This window comes from Phascolarctos cinereus, unplaced genomic scaffold (genome assembly GCF_003287225.1).
Source record: "Phascolarctos cinereus isolate Bilbo 61053 unplaced genomic scaffold, phaCin_HiC Scaffold_2;HRSCAF=192, whole genome shotgun sequence".
In the NCBI taxonomy this organism is placed as follows: domain Eukaryota; kingdom Metazoa; phylum Chordata; class Mammalia; order Diprotodontia; family Phascolarctidae; genus Phascolarctos; species Phascolarctos cinereus.
Window position 1 is genome coordinate 91,327,408 of NW_027555625.1, and position 20,616 is coordinate 91,348,023.

Below are 20,616 nucleotides of genomic sequence, written 5' to 3' on the forward strand. Positions count from 1 at the left end.
AAAGTGCTAGCTTTTTTTTGTAGTGACAAAGAGCTAGAAACTAAGGTGGTGCCCATCAATAGAAGAATGTCTGAATAAATTATGACTTATGAATGTGATGAAGTATTACTGTGCTATAAGAAATGATGAAAGGGACAGCTTCAGAAAAGCCTGGGTAGACTCATATGAATTGATGCAGAATGAAGTGAGCAGAACCAGAAAAACAGTAACAATACTGTACAATCAACTTTGAAAGACTTTAGAACTCTGATAAACACAATGACCAAACAGGATTCCAGAAGATTCATAATGGAACATACTGCTAACTACCTGACAGAGAAGTGAAGATCTTGGGGTACAGACTGAGGCATATATTTTTTGGATATGGCCAATGTGGGAATTTGTTTTGTTTCACTATACATACTTGTTACAAGGGTTTTGTCTTTTTTTTTTTCCAATGGGAGTGGGGAGATGGTAGGGATAGAAAATTTATTTTTGTTCAATGGAAAAATTAAATCATATTTACCCATAAAAAAAAGATAAAAAGTGGGGCAACTAGGTAGCGCAGTGGATAGAGCACCAGCCCTAAAGTCAGGAGGACCTGAGTTCAAATCCGGCCTCAGACCAAACACTTGACACTTATTAGCTGTGTGACCCTAGGCAAGTCACTTAGCCCCAGTTGCTTAAAAAACAAAAAAAAAAGATAAAAAGTAGTAGCAAGATGTGAGCTATTACTATTATCTTTATTAGCCTATCAGCTAATATAGGAGCCTACCAGCTCCTTTAACAGCTTGGTTAAGCAGAGGACAAAGTACTGATTCAGTTCAATGAATCCAGGCTGCCGGCCATTTTACTCTTGTCCTGGCGTCCTTAATCAATCAACAAACGTTTATTAAGTGCTTCATATATGCCAGACATTGACGCACTTCAACAGGACAGGAAAAGCATAATCAATTCATTCCTGAATCAGCAACAGTGCCTGAGATGCCCTGATCTCCATCATCTCCCACCCCAGTCCTGGGCATGGAATCCCTTCAAAACAAAAGTTTATTATGGAAAACCTTTTTGCTCCCCACTCAGTTATATTAATCTTGTCAGTCAATAGGTCCCCTACTTCGAGCATCTATTTCACTTGTCTGAAGTCTGGGCTTGAAATGTCTCCCAGGAAGCCCATCGCTGGCTACGTTGTTCCCAGCCTTCTTCCAGGGTTGTGAGGATCAGGTCTCTTCCTGACAGTGCCTGAGGGGCAAAGGTTGGGGTGTGAAGGAATCAATACTATTTGAAGCAGGATATATCTTTGCTGTCCTTGCTCACCCAGTTCCCATCCTAACCTGGACTCAAATATCCTAACTTGCATGAGATATTGTCCTGCCTGAGACCCCTGCTGTCAGTCAGATAGGGTCTTTTATTACAAACAGGAGTGTTAATCCTTCACTAATCAACAGCTTAATTAGCTCAGCTAGAGGGAAGATATCTTTTTTTTTTTCATTTTTGAGGCACTGATATTTATAGAAAGCCCCTGCCCCAGATACACCAGAAGTTGGACGTGTTAACAGCTCTAGTAATAAATCAAATCAAACCAAATTCACAGAACACTAACAACTCCACCAGCTTCCTCCCAAATTCTGGCAAACTCACAGAGTTGGGTTTCTCAGTTTTTCTTCTGCAGTGACTAAACCTCAGGAATTGGAATTTAACAGGAATTTATTAATAATAATAACTAGCGCTTACATACTGCTTTGCACGTATTATCTCATTGTATTGTCACGACGGCCCAATGATAGCACTGAGGTAGGTGTTACTATTATCATCTGCATTTTATAGCTGAGAAAACTGAAGCTGAGGTTAAGTGACTTGCCCAGGATCACTAGTAAGTATCTGAGGCAGGAACCGAACTAAGGTCTTCTCCACTAGAGGTTCAATGTTCCATGCTAGTATCATGATTATTTCATATTTAAGTTTATAATATGTTTCTTTTTCTTTACTTATTGTGTATTTAAGTTTTAGTATTAAAAAAGAAAAATATGCTTTTTTATTAAAAAAATAAACTTAATACCCATTTTCCAAAAAATCTGTATGTAACAGATACACTCTATTCTCTTCCCTTTATCTATAGAAATGTTCATGTTTGTTAAATTCGTAGTAAAAAAAAATAAAATTTATAAAACAAAATGGGGGGAGGGAGCACAAAATGGTTTCTGGGTTCCCCTTTGGCTCTAGATCTCTGATCTTATTATAAATTTGTATGAGAATGTATCATGATTTAGACACGGACCAGAGTCACACAAGACAATTAGACATGGATGGGTTGCAGTGTTGATGAGATCAAAGATTAATTTGAGTATTTATGTAAATGTAAGACAAGCTGAGAAGACAGAGAGGGTCCCTGGGCTGCCACAATGGTCAACTCTTGCTGGGTCATTAGTTTTTCAAATCAAGCATTTATTTAGTCAGAACCAACTGGACCTAATACCAACTGCAATTGTATTTTGACATTTTTCCCCATTGCCTGCCTCCTGTACATGATATCAAAGACAGTAAAAATTCAGTAATAATAGCGTTTATATAGCATCTAATACATGCCAGGTACTGTACTAAGAGCTTTATGAATATTATTTCATTTGATCATCAGCAACAATTCTGGGAAGTAGAAACTATTATTATCCCCATTTTACAGTTGAGGAAACGGAGACAGACAGAGATTGTAAGGCTGGTTTTGAGCTCAGGTCTTTCTGACTCCAGACCTATCTACTATCCAGGTCTATCCACTGTTGCACCTAGCTACCCAGAATGGGCAGTGGCCCTCCTTGATAATGGCATTATGATAAAAGACAGGAAAGATTCCTACTTTTCAGGTGTCCCAGCCCGCGATAGGACCTGTCATCTACGCAAAGCTATTGGCTTATAACAAGCTCCTTGATGCCATCTAAGGGTCAAATCTGACTGTCCCTCCCCCTCTTCAAGGTTCTGAGATGAAGTAGGCTTCTCCTCTCTTAGGTATCCAATGCCCTTCTTACTCTGGCTCCTGACTACCTTCTCTGATTAATTACCTATAACTCCACATACTCTCTCTTCCAGCCAGATGTGACATTCCATCTCTTGCCTTTATTCAGACCTTTGCATGCACTGTTCCCCCATGCCAGGAATGTACTCCCTCCTCATCTCCACCTTCTAGAATATCTCCCTTTTTTCAAGGCTCAGCTCATGCCCCACTTACAAAGGGGATTCTTTCTGGATTCCCCTTAGTTTTTATTGCTCTTTCCCTTCTTCAAATTTTGTTGTATATACCCATTAAATCCCTTCCTCCAGTAGACTATAAGGTCCTTGAGAGCAGGGGCTGTCCTCATTGTATCTGCCTGATACTTGGCACATAATTGGTACTAAATAAATGCTTAGGACATCCTGAGAATTGGTTCAGTTTGGTTCTTCAGCATCACCTACATCTTCGTCAGTGTACAGATGAGTCCCAGGATTCTGACAGCCATCACCATCCCTGTTCTGCACTTCATATGGCAAAGAGAGAAATCGCCACCCAATAGCAGGACCAGTTTACCTGACTCTCTTTCCCAGGTCCTCATTTTGTTTCCCAGCATGAATCACTTACCCAACCCTCCAGCTGTTTTTGATGTCCCCAAAGCGTTTCAAATAAACTCAATTGTATGATCCATAATGCAGCTGTCATGGCAACAATTAGAGTCTAAAAGAAAAAAAGCCAACTTTATTACTCCCTGTTTCCAGTTGTTCATAACTGTCTCAAAACTTCTCCTGGACTGAACCTTCTTTCCTATGTCTGGCTTCTGCCCAGCTTAGGAGAGGAGGCTGCTTCAAACCTCCAGTTTGGATGCTTGGAGAGAAACAAATGGGGAGGAGAGGGAGATCGAGAGGGAGGAGGAAGGGAGACAGAGATAGAAAGGGAGAGATAGAGAGGGTAAAGAAAAAAGGGGAAAGAGTGGAAAAGGGAGAAAAAAGAGAGGAAAGGATGGAGGAGATAAGAAAGGAGAGAGAGGTCAAGGGAGAAGGAGAAAGAGAAGGGGAAAGAGAGGGAGAAATGGAGGAGACACAGACATGGAGAAATCTCACTCAAGGAGAGGAAGAAGAGTCTAACTGTAAATGAGGATGTGCTATAAGCTCAGTCCTACCAATATTTTAGGCAGAATAGTCCCTTGGACCAAGTTGAAGACTCAACCCTCATATTGTAATAGGATGAATTCTGGTGAGTCTCACTCATTCATTCATTCATCCATTCATTCATTCAACCAGTATTTATGGAGCCCTACTGTGTTAAGGTACCGTGAACGGTGACGTATAAGGTGAGGTATAAGATAAGATCCCTCAAGAAGTGTCTGTCTAGTTGGGCAGAGGAGCCTATAAGATTGCACAATGGAGTTGGGCTAAGACCTACTTTAATTCTCTCTCTCTGCTGCTGCTAGTCCCAGCTTGGGCTCTGGGTCACTGGGGAATCCCACAGAAACTCTTGGTACAGAAATAGATAAAGACCTTCCTTCAATATTCAACCAAGAAACAGTCACAGTTAAAATGCTTTACTTAGGAAATAAAGATGGAAGGAAAATAAAGCAAAATGAGCTTAATTAAGATTCCCAATTTGACAAGTCATAAGATCATAGGGACTGAACTGGGATCACAGATGCCCTCTATTCCAACTCCCTCATTTTATATATGAGGGAACCAAGACCCAAGAAGGGTCACAGAGGTGAGATGCGAACCCAAATGCTCTGACACTTTCTATTGTACCATACCTCAAATATTAAGGTTTGGTTAACCGATATAACCCTGCCCAGATCCAGTCTGGAAGGTTCTTTTCATCCCATGACTCATCTCTATGTCTAGGTCGGTGTTTTGGGGGATCCTCCCTACCCATAGATAAGCTTGATTCTTACAAAGTGAAGGTAAATTCAGGGTTTTTTTTTCCTTCTAAGTACAGTCTTGGTCTAATCTGGGTCTAGTCCACAAAGTTTGTAATGGCTACATTATGAGCCTTGGAATATCCCTTCAGGTGAATATATGTCTCCTACTAGGTCTCAGAACTTCTCCCAATCCTCTTTTTTTCTGATTTCAAAATTCATAACCATCCTTGCACCACTTAGAAAGTTCTAGCACCCAGCTTAAGGATGTTTCCAGAATGGCATGGGAGTCATGCTCAAACTCATTCACTGAACTCACACTTTTCTTAGACTTCCCTGCCCACTGCACACCGCTCCTCATGGAAACAACTAGGTGATGCGATAGATAATCAGGAGACATCAATTCAAATTCTGCGTCGGAGGCTTAGGAGCTGCGCAATCCTCAACAACAGAAGAGCTCAAGGATGTTCAGGTGAACAACAACTGAAGAGTTCGAGGTGAGTTCAGCTCACCTCTGCAAAAGCCTTCAGGCAGCCAGCACAAGGCACTGTGGTCCAAATAAGTTTGTAAAGCATGCTGACTTTTGGATTGGCTCAGCTTGGGTAATCACTTTGGGTAATAATTCAGCCAAGAAACATTCTGCAAAAGCCATTTATACAATAAATACAAGTGAAATGGAACACATTTCGGGTCCCTAAATATGAGGAGAACGGAAAGGAGACAAGGGTGGAATAGAGACTAGATTTTTGGTGCTTTCATATTAGAGTCCCCCCCTCCCTCCCCCAGCAGTGGATCTATGATCTTACTAATTCGGTTGTTGTGCCCAGATCACTGCCCATCCATGCCTGCCCTTCCTGTGTGGCTCTTGCCCAGGTCTTTCCATAATTCCACTACAGAGGAGCCACCCAACATGCTACTTTCATGTGGGTATGAACAGCACTCATGGTTCCATCAGTAGAAGAAACTCCTTTTACCAAGATCAGTTAACACTTCATCTGCAATTTACAGTCTTAGAAAGTTGGTCAAAGCACTGAAAGATGAAATGATTTGCCCAGGGTCCCATAGGTGGCCAGTAAGTGTCAAAGGCCAGACTTGAACCCCCAGGTCTTCCTGGGTCCAAGGGCAACTGTTGACTCCACTGAGCCACTTCTCTGTTTTATTATGAACTGCCAAAAGACCTCCTTTTCCCAAGTCCCTGTCATGGGTTACAAAATGGACATGACACCCTAGATAATTCTACACCAAAAACTGTTCTGGAAAGTAGCCTGCTTCCTGTGAAAATCTTATAATTTTAACATTTTTATTTTGTGTGAAGAAGGAAAAAGCAAGGACATATTAGTAACAGACTCTGTACTAAAGGGGGGGAAATGGGTGACTACTTCTAGGAGATATCTGAAGCTGCTGAAGACTTAAAGTAGTTTTGCATGCACATATAATCAATCCCCAAGTAAAATCATAGTTATTTAATGGGTTATCAATGGTCTAGGGTAATGGTGAGATATAGGACAATTTTCAACATTAATCCTACAAAGGAGAGGCAAACAAAAGTGTTTGCTTTTATTATTTATTAGGCATTCTGTTGGGGGGGGGGGGGAAGCTGTCTATAAGTGCATGCAGCACCTTTAACTAAAGAAACTAATTGCAAGCCACTTTCAATATCGCTTGTTTTTTAATTTAATGTCCTTGGAGAGATATAATTGGGCTGGAGGGAAGAATTTTCACTGAAGTCATGAATTTGCGATATAAATACAAACAAGAAAGAAAGCTAATACAGTAAGGGAATATGGGATTAATTTTGAAATTGTCTGATTAGTGGATTGCTGCCCATCAATAATTGCCTTATATTTTCCCAAGGCCCTCTCTTTATTGGAGTCTGGCATCTGCATCTGCCCACAGAGTCTGTCAATCAGTTCTTGCAGCTGGGAGGGTCTTCAGAGAGACCACAATTGTGAGCCTGCTGGGGCACATTGTGAGACAAAGCAATATATCCTAGACGCAAAAATCACTCTCATCTCAACTCTGCTGCTGACATTTTTTACACCAAATTCTCCTCTGTGCTCTTGGGGAGGAGGAGAACCACATGGGGCTAAATACTACTCAGTCTGATCTTTTTAAAGGCAAGTAAAAAGTCATCTGTAACTCTCAACATACATTACTGGAGCCTCTCCACTAGAAGAGGCTGAGGTCCCTAGGAGGATCTGGGCTCCTTAATAGTGCTATTAGGAGAACACTGTAACAGCTGGAGTTTTAGGAGATACATCACAATCACCAGGGATATCTAAAAACAATTTTTAAAAATAGAAATGAAGAAAGATGGTTAAGATGGTTAGAAGTAATTGAAGCAGATGGTTTAAAATTGAATTAATTTGTCCTTACATTTTTTAAAGTATTCTTCACAGCACAGAGAGCTGATCTTCCATTGGCCAAGTCTCCAAGGGCCACAGAAACACTTGATCAGAGAAAGAGGAGGTGGGTCTGTTGACTGAATTCACCATAAACATCTTTTAAAACCACAAAGAAAGTTGCAGCCCTGCTAATGATCTGTTTATGGTACGTCCCTTTCCAGAAATATTTATGTCTCTCTATCTTGCCAGCAATCAGTCAAAATACACAAAATGGATTTGCATGTAAAGATACTTCATTTGGAAGCAAGCAGGAGATGATAATGGAACAAAGATGGTCCAAAACACTCTGGGTTTTTGTTTTCTTATCATCTGGTTTGGTAAGCCAAGCATTTGTTTTAAATTGTGATGACATCCTTGTCAGGCAGAAACAGGATAGCTATAACCCTGGATGGATGGAAGGCTCCTAAAGGCATTGGACTGGTTTTAGGGTTGTTGGAGAGTTTTTTAAGCAATCAAAATGTAGCTTCCTATCTTCAGGATAGTTGTGTCCACAAAGGCATGTGCTCAGGCCCACCTTAATTTTTTTTTCACCCTAACATTTTTCCATTGACATTTTGCATGTCTTTTCTCAACTTTACATTTTTAAGTAGTAAAGCTTTGTCATTCATTAAGAAAAAATTGAAGTTCCATTGTTTTTGTTTCTTTAGTTTTAGTTCTCTAGTAGATTAAAAGAATCTTTATGACTGAGTATTTATTGAATAATGAATATTAACCCTAAAAAAATAAAATTCCCTGGATCCATACCCTTGTGAAACATGCTATGAACATACATGTGTGTCCCACATAAGCAAGGACTTAATCCAAGATTGTGTCTCAGAATATCACATACTTCATTCTGCCCTGTGAGCTTTTTCATCCTCTATTTTTCTATCAGCCAACATGGCAGAAGGCTTGTGTTCCCATAGACTAGGAGCTCAGCCTGAGACAGGTCTGCATGATGGGAATTCTAGTTTCACACTGGGAGGCAAGTGAATTTCCAGGAGACTGGAGTTGGGATGGATCTTTTCTTAATGGAATCTTTGCAACTCCCAGCAGGGACCGTATTTTATTCTTCTGTAACCCCCAGGATCACCTAGCAAATTGCTGTACATGAAAAAAGTACTCGGCTTTTTTTTTTAATGAACTAGTTAATGAAGGACCAGTCATCTACATTTTACTGGGAACAAGGTGGGGAGGGGAGCAAGGATATGACATGCACGAAGATAAGTGTAATGTAAGATAGAGAATGATGTAGGAAAGCACCACTGGAATATTTGGGGAGAGAAAAAACACTTTCAGTTGGAGAGGATTAGGGAAGCTTTAGATGAAGGAAGGGACATCTGAGCAGAACATTGATTGAAGAGGGATATACTGTAATGTAAAATGGGAATCATAATGCTCGTACTGGTTACTGCTTAGGGGTGTTGTGAGGAAAGAGCTTTGTAAAGTCCCATAAAGCTCTATAATCTGTCACTCAGAATGAGAACTCTGAACTGACCCAGCCAAAGGGTCAATTAATTAGGTTTGTCAATTAGTGCTCTTTATGGCTGATGCCAATTCAGAGAGTCCTCTGGAATATTCAGAACCTGCCTTATTAGGGCCCTCCCCTAGGGTTATTAAACTTTAACAAACAACTTGATGCTTCCAATCAGCATTTAAACATAGATTATATATTCAAGAGAGTAAAGAAGACAGAAAGGTCTTGTATCCCAAGCCCTTTAGCAAAGCAATAGATAACGTGTTTTACTTCCCCAAGGATACCATTTCTTAACCCCCAGATCTGAGTATGGTTTGGGCTCAGTCCCCTTAAAAGATCCATGATGCCAAATGAGAAAATCTCAGTCTCCCTAAAATAATTCATGATATCATTTGGGAAAGAGTTAGTAGAACTGCTGGACAGGACACACAGTTTACATTGGTTTCTTATCTATATCTGCAGCTTTGCCATTCATTTAACAATGGAATCTCTCATCCAAAAGTTATTCTCATTTAATACCCCACTCCCACTGCCAAGTGTCAAAAATAATGTTTCTTTATGCTCCTGGTCAGCACCATGACACCCAGAGCCACTCTCATTTTCCATGATACCCAGGCCCCTCATGATATCCAAACTTACTCCTGAGAGATGTGGTCTGCTTTCCTCTTGCCCTTCCCCCTTTCCCAGTGGCCCTTGCATTCCCAGCCACCTTTACTCAATACTCTCTGCCATTTGCTTTGGTCCAGAGCATTCTGGGAAAGTGAAGTTTGGGAGCTTTTTTTTTTTCCTAATGGCACCATTTTCTATTGTAGCCATGCAATGCCCTTCTGTTTCCCTCCCTTCCCCTTTACAAATCGGGTGAGGAGAAAATAAAAAGTAGGAAAGGCTCTGCCATCTGCTGGCTCTGGTGTATGCCAGCTACAATACTACATAAACGTGAGATAAATTCTTCAAGAAGTTCTGTGATTCCATCATTGTGGAGATCACCACTAATGCAGATTACAACTTTGACATAGGTTAACTTAGCTGGTATTTGCAAAGTTGCTATGGGAGAAAATTCTATCACCCCATGGCCAACCAAGTGAGGCCCCTCTCTGACCTAGGTAGGTTGATCCTAGGACAAGCTAAAGTCTGAAACCAGGCCCCATCCTCTAGGCTTTTCCATCTTTGTAGGACCTGTGGAAATTGTATTCTGCTCACATATCATTAAAGGACCCACTGGCCATAAAAGCGGCTGAAGCAGGCACCATGGAATGTTTAGAGTTTGGTCAGCCATTGAAGACGCCAACATCATCCACTGCGCCCCAGGCCATTGCCAGTAGTCATGATTTTTGTCTTGCCACTGGACTTCAATGACTCTGGAAGAGAGAGTGAGGCTGATGACTTTGTGCAGCTCTGCCTCACTTACATCCAATTCGCTGGCAAGTCGAGATATCACCCACGATGTCTTTGATCCTCTTCGAAAATGAAAGATCAACAATAACTTAAAATGTGCTGAATTTAGACTAAGGCTATAAAAGTGTAACATGGCATTAATGTGAATTTTGCAATCTTGAGACAGGATATTTATACAGAGGGTTTAGAAGTTTTTTAACATCAGTAATACCCAGAGTATACTTTAAGATCCTTGGGGAAAAAATCTTTACTGAACTATAGGCAATGTATTACATTAACAGAGATTGAATAAGAATTCCATATTGGCATGAAACCCACTTATATTATTTTTTTATCTCCTTTTTCTCGAACTGGGTAAATAAGAAATGCTGTGAATTCTGGGAGTTGGACTCATAGGATCACAGATTTAGAGCTGGAAAGGACATTAGAGATCATCGAGTCCAATCGTTTCTGTTCCAGAGGCAATATTTGAACCCAGCTCTTCCTGACTCATGGCCAGCTCCCCGTACTCTGTACTATGGATGGTTAATAATAGCAATATCAATAATAACAATAGCAAGTCCTAGTTACACCACACTTTCAGATTTATTCAGCTTTCTTATCACAACCTTGTGAACTAGTTGCTGAAAATAATTAACCCTTTTTATATAGATGAGGAAACTAAAGCCTTGAGAGGTTAAATCACTTGCCCAAGGTCACCCAGCTAATAAGCAATGAAGCCAGAACTTGAGCCTTAGGCCAGTGATCTTTTTTTAAAAAAAAAAATTTATTTTGAACTTAATATCAAATACAATGAGCATTTCCACATATATTGTAGAACAGGAAAGGATTGTACACAAAATCACAAATCTCTATTTTTTTTCCTGCTCAAATTCAGGGTACAACTTTGAAAACTATTTCCTTTGTCTGTGATTTCTTCTGGCCTTCCTTCTGTCTTATTGTTTTATTTCTGGGAAACCCTATTCTTAACTTCTCCTCTCATCCCACTTCCCCCTCCCCCTTCCATTGAATAGAAAAGAAAAGCAGGGGTGAGAAGATTTGTAATCCAATCTACTGGAGAGGCTGAAGATTGTGTATTGCTCGAGTTCTGGACTTCTGCGCTTCAGTGCGCTAAGTCATTCAGGTGTCCACACTAAGTCTGGCACCAATACATGAGCCCACATGACTGGAGGGACCTTCAGGCCACCTAAGGAGTATCAAACCTGGCACAGGTTGAAAACAAAGTAAGTCAAAGCTCCTGTGTTAATCAGCAGTAGGAATCAACCTATGAGTGGTCCCTGCACTTCAAGGTTGGGCAAGATAGGGAGACCCAAAGAAGAGGAGAGGAGAGGAGAAGGAAAGGAAGGAGAGGAGAGAGAAAAGGAGGGGAGGAGAGGAGTGGAGAAAAGAGGAGAGGAGAGAAGAGGAGCAGGAGGGGAGGGGAGGGAAGAGGAGGGGAAGGAAGGGGAGGGAAGGGAAGAGAGAAGAGACAAGGTTAGGAAAGGAAAGGGAAGAGAAAGGAAAAGAAAAGAAAAACCTTTGTAACATTTATGCTTAGTCAAGCAAAACAAATTCCCACATTGGCCACATCCAAAAAACATATCTTTCTCCATTTTGAGTCAATCACCTCTCTGTCAGAAAATGGATAGCATGCCTTATCATGGGTCCTCTATAAGCATAGTTGTTTATTGCACTAAGAGATCTTACATCCTTCAAAATTGTTTGTCTTTACAATGTTGTTATATAAATTGTTCTTCTAGTTCTGCTCTCTTTATCCTGCATTAGCTCATATAAGTCTCCTCAGGTTTCTCTATAACAGCTTCTTTCATAATTTCTTTTTTTTAATATTTCTTTTTTATTAATTCATTTTCAACTTAAATACACAATAAGAAAAAAGCACTGCCATGTGCACAGCAGAACAAAAGAGAGGATTCAAAATATACAGCAATAAATTTCCATTTCAAGAAAGCCTGTATAATAAATCCTACACATTGTGTTCAGAGCTGTCCATCTTTTCTTTGTTTCCTTGTAAGTTTTCTTTTGTTCTTTGCTGTGCACTTTTTACTTTGTTCTTTTTCCCCCTTCCTCCCCGAAGAAGGTACAATTAACTGTGTGTGTATACACATACACACACATACATATATATATACATACACATATACATACCTACATATATACATATATACACATAAAGATATATACATGCATATACACTTACACACATACATATACTTAGATATCTATAATCATACTCATATATAGACACATGTATTCATATGCATCTATGTAAGAATGTACTATACTTATTTGTCCTGTGTTTCTCTGAGGGTGGGTAACCTCTTCCTTCTTAAGTCTGAGTCTTTTCATATTTTTCTAAGTCTCCCTTCTCATCATTTCCTACACCACAGCAACAGTCCAACCTTACATTGTCTCATTATTTTAAATAGCCTTTAACAACATTAATATGGCTGACATATGGTGTAGTTTACCTAATTTTCTCTTATGATTAAATAATTTAGCTTTAACTTGGTCTGAGATCATGATTACTAACCCTGCTTTTTTTCCCTTATAAATTCTATTCCTGATCTTTATTTTACATTTGTGTGTATCTCTTATTTCCTATCCCTCCTGACTCCTCTACTTTACTTCTACCCACTACCTTGCCTTCTTATTATTTAACCTACTCCCTCCTTCCAAGGATCCCTTTGTTATCCTACCATTCCCATTAATCTATTACCCCCTCCTTATCCTATTCCCTCACCTTCCCCTCTAAAAGTCCCTCCCTTATCATCTCCCCCCTCCCTATCCCTTAGCCTTTTATTTCTTTCTGAATTTAGAAGGCTTTTATACACACACACACACACATATATATATATATATACACACACACACACATACACACACACACACACACACACACACACACACATATATATATATGTAATTCCCTCTTAAACCCATTCCTGATGAAAGTAGGGTTCCAAAGCTACCAGCCCTCCTGCCCCATCTAATTCCTCTGTGTCAGTTCTTCCTCTTGCACTTCATTTGTATTAAATACTCATTATTTCTTTTGAAGTAATAATATTCCATCACATTCATGGACCATAACTTGTTCAGTCATTCCTCAGTTGATGGGAATTCCTTTGGTTTCCAGCTCTTCACTTCTACAAAAAGAACTATTATAAAAACACTACTATTTCCATTACAATACATTTTATAGCTTTCTCTCTAGATAGATAGATACATACATACATACATACATACACACACATATACATACATACATATACATATATGCTTAATATACATTTATAATATATACATATATATTTGTGTCTTGTGTCCCTCATTACACTGCAAGCTCCTTTAGGGTAAAGATTGTGTTTTGTCTCTTTTTGTATCCCTAGCACTTAACACGGTATCTGGCACATAGCAGATGCTTAATAAATATTGACTGATTGAAAACAGAGAAGCTAAGAGACTGGTGAGATAGGGGCCAGGTCAATAGCTTGGGTGTCTCCTACAAGGGTGAGTTGTACTGACAGAAGCTTGTAATGAGAGCTACCTTTTAATGGGTGACTCAAGACTTGCTGGGCAGTCTGGTGCTGGATAAGACAGTGTGCCAGTCGTTAAAGGCCCTAGGACCAGCTTGATAATTTCTAGGGTTCCTTCCAACTCTAAACCCCATTATCCTAAAAATGATGTAGAGTTTAAAGGGGAACCCCACCCATCAGCCATTTTACCCAAAGGTTCTCATTTCTAGACTAGGACCCACATGGCACCATACGATTTCACTTATATTACAAGGTTTTTAAAGGCCCATGAACATGCAGGCCTGTTTGCTCTAACCCAAATGACATCACCTCTGAGACTTTGTGATTTATGTAGCATTTAAAAAAAAAAGGGAAAAAAAGAAAAGGAAAGAAATACCAAAGCAAAGTCTTTCCCCAGCCACAATGCATAAACCTTACAAGAAACATGACTGATGATGAGATAAGGAGGTGCCCACAGCATATGGAATGCAACACATGAATTCCAAGGTAACTGATTACATATTAAAAACACGGTTTCCATTTACCCAAGTCGAACAGAACAATCTGTAGCAAGAAATGAAAAGGTTGGCAGGGTGCTGTGTGTAACGGTCTCTTCTTGGTGGGGTGGAGGAAGGGCAGGGAGAACCTAACTTAATCAATCACCAGGAGCAGGAGGCAAACAGCGGCATTAGGAAACAGATCAAAAGACCCGCCTCCCTTGTATTGGCCTGTATCACACACTGTATCAATCTCTGGCCAAACCCCGGGAGCCTCCAGGCATCACCTCGCAAGCTTACACAGAGTGGGCTGGTTTGATTTTTAAAAACACACAAACGGCCTGAAATCCAATCCTAGAGTGAGGCTGACGGGATAGGGGGCCTTATGGAAGGAGGGGGAGTGCCTGGTGGAAGCTTGTTCCGATTTGCTTTCCTACTGATTTCATTACTGTGAAGTTTATGCTAAATCACTCCTCAGATTGACAAAACTCCTGGGAAGGAAGAAGCCAGGGCAAGGAGGAACATCCCAACCAAGGGCTCCCCCAATGCCAAGCCAGGCCAAGTACACAGAGTACCTAACCCTGGACTTCCTTGGCTCAGTGTTTTCCTCCTGTGTCTGGTATGAAAGTCAGCCAAACTTTTCTCTTTGAACTCAAAGTTTCTATTTGTTGTTCCTATAACACACATTCTATGATCCATAGCCTGGGCATGATACCCAGGCATGTGTTATCCAGCATTCAGCCTTCCTAGGGCATGAACCCTCTCATTGACCCTCTTGCCAAGTAGAAACCTTCATCCCAAATGCTCTACCTGGTGACAAAACAGCATTTTGTCAATTATGTCAAGGAATGGGCTGCAAAATTCTTAAATTTCCCCCAAATACTTATTGTACATACTGAAGTTCTGTCCTGACCTTTAGTTCCTTTCCTCTTCTTTCTAACCTCCACCTTAATGATCTTATAGTTTCCGTTGTTTTGATGATGTCTGTGCCGATGATTCCCACATCTATATATTCAGCCCCAATTGCTGTCATGAGTTCCAATTCTATCTGCTGGATAGGTCCAGCTAGCGATCTCACAGAAACCTCAAACTCAACCTGTCCAAATGAAACTCATTGCCTTCCCCTGCACATCAACCCTTCTCCTAACCTTTCTATTTATGTTGACACCACCATCCTCCCAATCCTCCAGGTTCATCACCTTAGAGTCATTCTGGACTCCTCTCTCTCTCACCTCAATCTCCAATGAATTGTCGAGGATCATAGATAATAAGATAAAATGGATACCTCTTCACTCCATGCACACGGATGCTATGTTAGTTCAACCTTTCATTTCACCCCTCAGCATCACCTTTCACCTTAACTATTTCAGCTGCCTCCTTTTGGGGCTCCCTGATTCCAGTCTCTCCCCTGTTCAGTTAAGTTTCTACCTAACTGCCACAGTAGTATTTCTAAAGTACGGGTATGGCCATGTCATTCTCTCTCTCAGTCATTCTCTATTTCCAACATGTGTATGTGTACATATATATATATATATATATATATATATATACACACACACACACAGGGAGGCAGCATTCATGCAGGCAGGTCAGTAGTGTGCTTTGAAGCGCCTGAGAATACAAAACCAAAAATCAGCAGAGGCTTCTGGGAAGGGGCTTGGAGGAAGACAAGGAGTCTGGGAGGCAGAAGGGAGGTAGGAGTGCATTCCAGGCATGGGGGACAGCCTGTATGAAAGCGTTCAGGGAAGAGATGGATTGTCATCTATAAGGAAGAGCAGCTAGGCTAGGTTACCTGGAACACGGAGTGTGTGTGTATATATGTATATACACACACACACACACATACATATACATATATATGTGTGTGTATATATATATACACATACACATATACACACATACACACATATATACATACATACACACACAAATATATATGTATATAAATATATATACACATACATATATATTTAGATCAATATAGATATATAGATAGAGCTAGAGATACATACATATATACACATACACACGTGTGTATGTATATTTATATACGTTGCATATTTATATAATCTAGATATATGTGTATATGTATACATATGTATATGTATACATATACATAACACACATGTTTATATATTGTGTTTATATTGATCTGTATATAGTATGTAGAGGTGTACATGCATGCATACACATAACGTACATATGTGCATACGTGTTATCTAATGTGTATACATACATACGCTTCAGCTGGACATTCAAGCCCATCGCCGTTTGACTCTTTCTTCCCTTTCTAGAATTATTTCTCATTATTTCCCTTCACATACTCCGTGTTCCAGGTAACCTAGCCTAGCTGCTCTTCCTTATAGATGACAATCCATCTCTTCCCTGAACGCTTTCATACAGGCTGTCCCCCATGCCTGGAATGCACTCCTACCTCCCTTCTGCCTCCCAGACTCCTTGTCTTCCTCCAAGCCCCTTCCCAGAAGCCTCTGCTGATTTTTGGTTTTGTATTCTCAGGCGCTTCAAAGCACACTACTGACCGGCCTGCGTGAATGCTGCCTCCCTGAAGCAGAACATAAACTACTTTAAACCAGGAATGTCACTTGACATCCTCTCGGCTCTTGCTTCTTACACCCAGCACTTAGTACAGTGCCTGAAACATAGTAGGTATTTAATAAATCTACATTGACTGACTGGTAGACTGACTAGACAGAAAATAATAGAAATCAATGAACACTCAACAAGCATTTATTGAGCACCTACTCTGTGCCAGGCACTGTGCTAGAGGCTGAAGAGATAAGTACAAAGAATGAAACAATCCCCCCTAGCAGAGGCTTTGCGTTCACTGGGCAGTCAATAGATGCCTAGACATTGAAATTGTTTTCCAGCCCCTTTAAGAAACCAAGGCTGGTTGCATGGTTAATGATATGACCTTGCAGTTAAAAGGAAGCCACACAGGGGCACGTACAGCAGCAGCTTCTCACGTTTATGTTTAGATTATCTCTCAGATGTTCACTGGCCCTGTGCCTGTAGGTGAGTCACTGAGCCTCATTTCTCTCACGTGGGTTTTCTCTAAGGGAGAGAGACAATGCTCATGATCATCAAATTTACACAACTACAGTATATTGACATCAAAGCAGAGAACACAGCAAAGCAAGGTACAGGGGACAGAGTGGTAATCCTGGCAAAACTTTGCCTCTGGGTGTTTAAAATCAGGCTCTGCCATTTACTAGCTAATTAATAATAGCCAGCATCTATGTGACCCTTTAAGGTTTACAAAGGGCTTTACGGGTCTTTTCTCATTTTATCTTCACAACAACCATGTGAGGTATAGGTGCCATTACTGTTCCCCTTTTACAGATGAGGAAACTGAGGTAAATAGAGGTTAAGTGACTTGCTCAGGGTCACACAGCTAGTAAGTGTGGATTTGAACTCGGGTCTTCCTGACTCCAGGCTATGCGTGTTCCACCTAGCTGCCTCTAGCTAGTTGTTTCACTTTCATTTCACATCTCTGTTCCTGTCTCCTTGTCTGCAAAATAAGGTTGTTGGATTCATTGACCTCTAGGGTCCACTTCAGGCTTCAGTCTACGATCCTATCACTGGCTTTTGGGAGGCATATAATGTAGCCACCCCTGGGTCCTAATCTGAGGTATTCCTGGTGGAACACGTATAACCCAGAAGCTAATCAGCATTGCTCAGGACTGCAGACAAATCTGAATGGCACTCTGTCCCATGAAGCACACCTTCCTTTATACTTCAATGTTCTTTAATGTACCTGGGGTGTCATTAATGTGGGTATTCTCAGAATGAGTGTAAATTACAGCCTGTCCATGCCTTCTCACCCTTTGTGTTCTCTCATTTCTGATCATACATTTCCTCAGTGATGTCACTTAAGCCACTTCTTCTGCACAGGTCATTATCAGAAATATGACACTTCCTAGATATGCCCAGCATGTCCTTTGAGTCACTCTCCATTCTGATTTTTGGAGCATATGGGTGATCCAAGATTCTCAATCACACAGTATTATAGGGAAAACACTGGTGTTTAAAGAGACAGGTGATTGTCTCAAGATGCCTTTTAGGATGAATAAGAGCCCTGTGAAATTCCCTAAATGCAATCCAGCCTGCTCATTTCCTCCTATTCAATTGTGGGAGGAATTCTCCATCAACAGAAGCTATCCTATTTGTCCATCTATAGGGACTATCCTAGGTATGTGTAGAAGATTGCAAAGAGCACTGGACTTAGAATCAGAAAGACCTGGGTTTTAATCTCACTCCAGAAATTTCAATTCAATAGGTGGCTCAGTGGATACAGTGCTGGGCCTGGAGTCAGGAAGACCTGAGTTTAAATCTGACCTCAGAAACGTATAAGCTATGTGACCTTGGGCCAGTCACTTAACCTTTTTTTTTTTTGCCTTAATCCACTAGAGAAGGAAATAGCAAACCTTTCTAATGTCTTTATCAAGAAAACCCCACATACAGTATGGTCCATGGGGTCATGAAGAGTCAGACACAACTAAACACAGCAACATGTACCAAACATTGTATATAAATATATATGTATATATTAGCATAAATATACACATATTTATATTCATATATTACATTTACATATATAATAAGAAAAAGAAAGGTGTTCCTTGCTTTCAAGGAGCTGACAATCTAATGGGTGAAGATTATACACAAAAGAAAGATGAAAAAGATTGTGGTGGGTGGATGGGAGTATGGTCCATGGAGTCAAACCTAGCTATTTGTAAAAAGGGGATAATAACCATTATACTACCTATCCCATGGGATTATTGTAAAGGAAGCACTTTATAACCTTAAAAACATTAACAAGAATGTGAATTGCTACTACTTTATAATGCCTTAGGGTTTACAAAGCATTTTCTTCACAACAGCTCTACGAGGTAGGTAGTTAATGAAAGTATTATCAACCCCATTTTAAAATTGTGAAAAGTGAGCCTTAAAAGGGTTACATGAAACCAAAATATCTTAACCAGCTATAACCTTGGCAAAATCTAATAAGGAGAAATATCAGAAGAACAGATATAAAGTATTATTACACTTGGGTTCAAATATTAAACTTTACGAGTATAAATTGGGGGGGGGGAGCTAGGTAATAGTTCATTTGAAGACAATCTGGGGATCTTAGTGGACTGCAAGCCCAATATGAGTCAATAGTATAATGCAACAGGCAAGAAAGTTAATGTAATCTTAGGCTCTTAGGCTACATTAAGAGATGCACAGTATCATTGGTGACCGTGCTACCATACTCCTCCCTGTTGTGACCACATCTACAGGGCTGTGCTTGGTTTTTGATGCCACATTTGACATGGGTGGGGGTTGGGAGGGGAATATAGATGAGCTAAGGAGTGGCCAGAGAAGGGAAACCAGGAAGGGAAAGGCCCCCAGGTTCATTTCATATAAGGGATAGTTTTGGGTGGGAACATGCTAATTGTCTTCAAATAATGGAAGGGCTGTCATGTGGGAGAGAAATTAGATTTGCTCTGGTTGGTCCTACAGGGCAGAACAAGAGGCAGGAGGGGAAGATTCAGGCTTGATATCAGGTACAATTACCTAATAATTAGAATTCTCCCAAGGTGGCATGAGCTGCCTTGGAAGGGCGGAGATCCTTCTTCCCTAGAAGTCTTCAAGCAAAGGTTGGGTGACCACTTGTACGCGTTTCTCTTGAAGGCACCACTCTCCTTCCGGTCTCCCAGGTTTCCTAACCTTGACATTATCCTCAGCTCCATATTCTCCCACTCCCCACATAGCCAATCAGTTGCCAAATCTTGCCATTTTTACCTTCACATATGAAGACGGTATAGTGGATAGAGCTGGACTTGGAGTTATAGGAAGACATGAGTTCAAATATTGCTTCAGATACCCATTAGCTGTGTCCCCGGACAAGTGACTTAACCTGTCTCAGCCATAACTTCCTCACCTGTAAAATGGGGATAATAATAGCACCTCCTAGGGTTATTGTAAGGATCAAATGAGATAACATATGAAAAGTAAACTTTAAATTACTATATAAATGCTAGTTGTTGGGTTTTTTTTCTTTTTGGTGAGGGCAATTGGGGTTAAGAGACTTGCCCAGAGTCACACAGCTAGTAAGTGTTATATGTATCTGAGGCCAGATTTAACCTCAGGTCCTCCTGACTCCAGAGCCAGTGCTCTAACCACTGTGCCACCTAGCTGCCCCTAGTTATTGTTTTTGTAATGGTAAGTTGGGCCATCTTTTGTCTTAACTCCCACCTAACCCTTAGTCACAGAACGGGCGTTGGCTCAAACAAAATGCGACCTGGGAATGACCTTAATTGAGAAAGGTCACAGCCACCCACTGTATCCCAGGCACCTTGACTTTTGTCATGCCATCGGATTTTCACGACTCTGGAGGAGAGAATGAGGCTAACAACTTTGCCACACTTAAATCCAATTCACATACAAATCACGACATCGACCTCAAGACATCACCCTCGTGATGTCACTGGTCCTCTTCGAGGA